Source organism: Schistocerca nitens, chromosome 1 (genome assembly GCF_023898315.1).
Source record: "Schistocerca nitens isolate TAMUIC-IGC-003100 chromosome 1, iqSchNite1.1, whole genome shotgun sequence".
In the NCBI taxonomy this organism is placed as follows: domain Eukaryota; kingdom Metazoa; phylum Arthropoda; class Insecta; order Orthoptera; family Acrididae; genus Schistocerca; species Schistocerca nitens.
The window spans coordinates 141,436,318-141,442,974 of record NC_064614.1 but is presented as its reverse complement, the minus strand read 5'-3'; positions in this window follow the sequence as shown (position 1 = coordinate 141,442,974).

Genomic DNA, 6,657 nt, shown 5'->3' with positions numbered 1-6,657 from the left:
TGTGCTGAGCCATGACTAATCTGTAAACATGCTGCAATGTCATTCAGTGTTACTCGGCGGTTTTCCTTCACTGTGGCTTCAACTGTTGCAATGTTCTGTGGAGTCACATCTCGTTGTGCCTGACCTGGATGAGGAGCATCTTCCACTGAAGGAACACCATTTATGAGCTTCATACTCCATTTGTAGACTTGCTGCTGTGACAAACATGCCTCACCGTACTGAACCTTCATTCATCGATGAATTTCAATAGGTTTCACACCTTCACTACGCAAAAACCGAATAACAGAATGCTGATCTGCCCTGGTGCAAGTCACAAGTGGGGCGACCCATCTGCACACTGTTTGTAGCACGCTTACCAACTTATAGGATAACGGCGCGAAATTTCGATTTGTTATTACAAATTTAAGGTTTCCATTTGACTCGCCCTCCTATTTTATTTTGTGTGGGATATTTGTAATCTCCTTTTCAGTGGCTACAATGCAACCTTGAACTTCATTTTGAATTTCTCTCTTTCTTCCATGTGTTTGTGTCCTCTTCCAACAGAAGAAACAAAAGCATAATGTGTCAAGTCTTGAAATTGTGGTGGGCGGGAAATGGTACTCCTGTGACTATTTCACCACTTACGGAAACTGTGGATGAGATGATGCGTCACATGGATGGTAGAATGTGGAGGGTGCCCATCATGCTAGAAGTGCTTTGTATTTCACGTGCCCTAAAAGGCCTCAGATTTATTTTCCAAAAAAAATGAAGGTAACTGTGTCTAGTCATTTGCTCCCCCAAAACAACACCACCACACACTTGTACACATGACTACATAGTCCCAGTGCTAAAATCCATCAGAGCTGAGAGATTGTGTTGCCTTGAGTGTGTGAGGGGGACAATGGTGAGATAAGGGAAGGAAGGAAGAAAGCAGAGGCAGCTAGGAAATGGGGTAGGACTGTGCCACCAGCAGCTCACTGTGGAGCGGCAGTCAAAAGTCATGTGTGGCACATATTGAAGTGGCGAAGGGGAAAGGGGGTGAGGGGTATAGAACAGATGAAGAATGAACCTGTGAAGATAACATTGTGGTTGTAAATTAGTGGGGTAAAGAGCCATGAAGATTGGGGTAGGAGTTTATTTGGGACTTGGCCTCACCACTGCAACACTGGTCAGTTGCAGTGATGACTATTAGTTACGGGGGGTTGTAGTCCGTCCCTACTGCCAATATGTAAACGTCATAGGACATAAACTGTTAAGAGTTTGATTTTTACTTTGTCGTTTCTCACAAATTCATCAACTGACATTAAGATATTTAAATATTTTGTCTTGACAAAACTGATTTGAGCAGCTCCTGGCGGGATGCCAGTGTCACCAAAATGCCAACCACCCAGTGTGGAAACATTGTAGTCCCAAGGGGCCATGTCAAATAAATAGGGGACACAGTCGACAAATTGGAAGTACAGTGCCTTCAATTTTGCAGCCACAGCTATGGACCACTTGACAATTATAACTTTATTCTTATGTTCTTTTCTTTTTCTCCAATATAATTTCATTTTTTTACCATTTGTATTTCCTTTTTATCTTTGCCCTACTTCTTCAGCCCACTTTTTACCATTTCTCTTACAACTTATATTTTGGAGTCCTAAATTTAACGCTTTCTATTGGAAATATGTAACACCTCATTCTTTGCTTTTATGTAATCCATTTGTAAATCGTTTTTAACTTCTTGGCTCCAGCTTCTCAATTTCTTTTTCTGGGGATACTAGACCAACTTATTGTCAATTGTCTTGCATAAATGTTTGAAAAAATATGTGCCTTCTTTTTTTTCAGTTGTTATTATTGCCTTTCCTGTCTTCTGATATATTCCATCATTGATTCATAATACCCTGGCACATTTGACGAATTAGACTAAATTCTTTCTATCTTAACATGTCTTTTTTATCTAATGTATAATGCAGTGCTAGGCAGTCATGTTATTAGGGGTTTTTTGGTTTCACTATCATCTTGTAATGCATTATTTTTGAACTTCTTGATGTGCATTTTCAATCGTATTTTTTTTTTTTTTATTACTATTTCACATGTCCATTCCAGTTTGTGTATCCTTTCCTCTATGGCAACTTTTCTTAATCCATTTTTTGAATTTTCATCCTAGATATTTAAATTTTTTGTATGTTTATTTTGTTTATTTATAACATGTCCATTACATTGTGTGTGTGTGTGTGTGTGTGTGTGTGTGTGTGTGTGTGTGTGTGTGTGTGTGTGTGTGTACTGTAATGTTTGTGTTTATGATGCTCATAATGATGACGATGAGAGAAGGGAGAGGTTGAAACCCAGTGCCAGGACATAGCCTATTCCTCGCGAATAGCACTAAGGGGGTCACAAAGTTTAACATCCCCATCCGACTGATAGGTCACCACCAACAGTGACACATGCCGTCACTTCGTGAGACACTGCGGAGAGGTTTGGTGTTTAAAACAGATCACGGTTGCAGAGTCTGGTGATCAGGAACTTTACACCACCACCTATCCTCCCCTTGCCAGCCAAAAAGTGGCCATGAAAATTTTTTCATCTCTTGGATTTAAACCAGTTTCTAGAATGAGATTTTCACTCTGCAGCAGAGTGTGTGCTGATATGAAACTTCCTGGCAAATTAAAACTGTGTGCCAGACCGAGACTCGAACTTGGGATCTTTGCCTTTCCCGGGCAAGTGCTCTACCATCTGAGCTACCCAAGCATGACTCACGACCTGTCCTCACAGCTTCAATTCTGCCAGTACCTCATCTCCTACCTTCCAAACTTCACAGAAGCTCTTCTGCAAACCTTGCTGAACTAGCACTCCTGAAATAAAGAATATTGCGGAGACATGGCCTAGGTTGAGCGCCACTGCACAACCTTGCAGTAGTGACCCTGGCCACAGAGGTAGTTTTTTTGTTAGGTGTATTTGACCAAAATCACGGTAAAAAGATTTTGAGCATTATTTGTTAGTGATAAGTCTGATATCTGTGCAGAGATTGTTCTATTTTCCTTGGGTTATCATTTCCAAGGAACTGATATTTATTTCTGCACCTGCTAGATTTTCAGATGGTACAGCATTATACATGGACGATATTAATAGTAACCTCAGACTTTTTGCAGATTATTCAGTTATCTACAATGAAGTTCTGTCTGAAGGAAGCTGCATAAATTTTCAGTCAAATCTTGATAAGATTTCAAAGTGGTGCAATGATTGGCAACTTTCTTTGGATGTTCAGAAATGTAAAATTGTGCACTCCGAGGTGCAGCTGGAATCAGCCAACTCATACAAATACGTGAGTGTAACACTTTTTAGGGATATGAAATGGAATGATCACATAACCTCAGTTGTGGGTAAAGCAGGTGGTAAACTTTGGTTTATTGGTAAAATACTGGAGAACTGAAATCAGTTTACAGAGGAGATTGCTTACAAATCACTTGTGCAACTGGTTCCAGAATATTGTTCAAGTGTGTGGGACCCATACCAAATAGTACTAGCAGGGAATATTGAATGTATACAGAGAAGGGCAGCACACGGAGAGTGTCACAGAGATGCAGAAGAAACTGAACTGACTCTTGAAGTGAACATAGACTATCCCAAGAAGGTCTACTTGCAAAATTTCAAGAACCGGCTTTAAATGGCAATTCTAGGAATGTACTACAAGCCACTATGTATCACTCACACAGGGATCCTGAGGACAAGATTAGAATAATTAAGCAAACGCAGAGGCATCCAAACAATAATTCTTCCCGTGCACCATACATGAATGCAATGGGAAGAATCTCTAATAAGTGGTAGAATAGGATGTACCCTCTGTCACTCACTTCACAGTGGTTTGCAGATTACAGATGTAAATGTACTCCTCTGCCTCTCCTTGGTCACATGCTGGCTCCATTTCTGATCTGCAGACTTGACCGGCATTCGGTTAGATCTTGCCTCACCGTACTGCTTTATCAGACTCCCCCCCCCCCCCTCCATCCTCCCCTACTCTCTCTCTCTCTCTCTCTCTCTCTCTCTCTCTCTCTCATACATGCCTACACCAGTTTGTGATATCAGCAAGATGGATTAACCTTTCCTTAAAAATGCTGTACTTTCATCCTCTTTTGGATCATAATGACTCAGTTGATATTTAAAAGTATAGTATTCATAAATTATGGTTTTAAATTTCAGGTCGATTTGCTAATCCACAATCACATTTATGCCAGAATTATATAGTTTCAAAAGTATTTCCACCAACTTTTTCCATAGAACTCTCATAGGTTAACTTGAAATTTGATCATCAGGCTGTTCAATCACACTTGTCACCAAGGCAGTGTGAGATGCAACAAACTTCTGTGACATTACAGCAGGAAGTGACTGCCAGCTAAGTTTCTTCAGCATCTCTGTGATGAGTCAAACAGACCTGTGACCATTTGTGCTGCCCTTATACACTTAAGCAATATTCTGCATCTATATCTTTCTGCATCCACATCATACTCTGCAAGCCACTTACTGGTGTGTGGCGGAGGGTATTTTTGCAGCATTAACTGAGCCCTCCAAAGCTGTTCCACTCATGAATAGTGCTTGGGAAGAATGATCGTTGGTAAGCCTCTGTATTGGCTCTAATTTGTCAAATTTTCTCCTCATGGTAAATACGCGGGACATATGTGAGGGGAAGTAATATGTTGTCCAACTCTTTTTGAAAAGTGATCTCTCGAAATTTCAATGGTAAATCTCTCAGTGATGCAAGACGCCTCTCTTGTAGTGCCTGCATCTGGAGTTTGTTGAGTATCTCTGTAATGATCTCATGCCAACTAAATGATCCTGTGATGAAACACACCACTCTTTGTTGAATCTTCTCTGTCTCTCCTATCAGGCTTACCTGGCAGGGATCCCAGATAAATGAACAACACTCATGAATTGGTCGAACAAGAGCCTTATAAGCCACATCCTTCCTGAATGAGTCACATTTCCTTAAGATTCTTCGTATGAATATGAGTCTGGCATCTGCTTTACCCACTATTAGTCTTATGTAGTCATTCCACTTAAGGTTGCTCTGTATAGTTACTCCTAGATATTTTATGGCAGGTACTCTGTCAAGCAGTTAGTTGTCAATAGTGGAGCTAACAATAGTGGAGCTAACAATAGTGGAGCTAACAATAGTGGAGCTAACAATAGTGGATTTCGTTTCCTATGTATGTGCAATATGTTACATTTTTTTACATTCAGGGTCAACTGCCAGAGCCTGCACCATTCATCAATTCTGTGGAGGATATTCTGCAAATCGTTACGATATTCTGGCATTGCTACTTTCTTGTAGACATCTCTGCAAACAGACTCAGAGAGCATCCGACACTCTCTACTAAATCATTTATATATATTGTAAACAGTAACAGTCCTATCACAGTTCCCTGGGGTACTCTGGAAATTACCTTTACACCTGTCAATTTTATTCTGTTAAAAGCTACGTGTTGAGTTCTATCTGCAAGGAAGTCTTGAATCCAGTCGCAAATCTATTCCAATACTCGATAAGCTCATGTTTTCTTTCACTAAACGGCAGTGTAGGACACTGTTAAATGCCTTCCTGAAGTCAAGGAACATGGTGTCAACCTAAGTGCCATTGTCTACAACACTGTGGATCTCATGGAGGAATAGAGTGAGCTGAGTCTCACCGGATCTCTGTTTGTGGAATCCATGTTGATTTTTATAGAGGAGATTTTCCTTCTCCAAGAATATCATAACTCTTGACCATAAAACATATTCCATAATTCTACAACAGATTGGTGTCAAAAATACAGGTCTATAATTGTGTGTATCTGTCCTAAGACCCTTCTTAAAAATTTGAATGACCTGTGCTTTCTTCCAGCCACTAGGTACACTTTATTGCTCAAGTGATCTACAATAAATTACTGCTAAAAGGATAGCAAGTTCTTTCGCATAATCTATGTAGGATCTTATATGTATCTCATCTGTTCCTGATGCCTTTACACTACTGAGTTATTGTAGTTGTGTTTCTATTCCATGATCGGTTATCTCGATATCTGTATTTCGGCCCTCTCTCTGTTATCTTATGTTTCGGTGTCAGTATGAATAGATGATTTTGAGCCACTTACTGATTTTTTATATGACCAAAACCTCTTAGGATTTTTACTCAGATTGGTTGACGAAGTTTTACTTTCAAAGTCATTGAATGCTTCTCTCATTGCTCTCCTTGCACTTATTTTCACTTCGTTCAGCTTTTGTTTGTCAGGTACGTTTTGACTTCTGTTGAATTTGAGATGAAATTCTCTTTGTTTACATAGCAGTTTCCTCACACAGCTATTAAACCATGCAGCGTCTTTCCCATCCATTAAGACCTTACTTGGAACATACTTGTCCATGGTATATTGCATGATTCTTTTGAATTTTTTCCATTTGTCTTCCACATCTTCATCCTCATCACCGAATATTTGATGCTCACTGCTCAGATACTCTGAAATTGTATCCTGTCACTCTTGTGAAGAAAAATATCTTCCTACCTTTCTTAACATTCTTTGTAAGACCGGTTGTCATAGTTGCTATCACAGCCTTATGATCACCGATACCTTCCTCTATGTTACCTGATTCGATAAGTTCAAGTCTGTTTGTTGCCAGGAAGTCAAACATGTTACCCTCAAGAACTGGTTCTCTAACTTTCTGCTCAAAGTA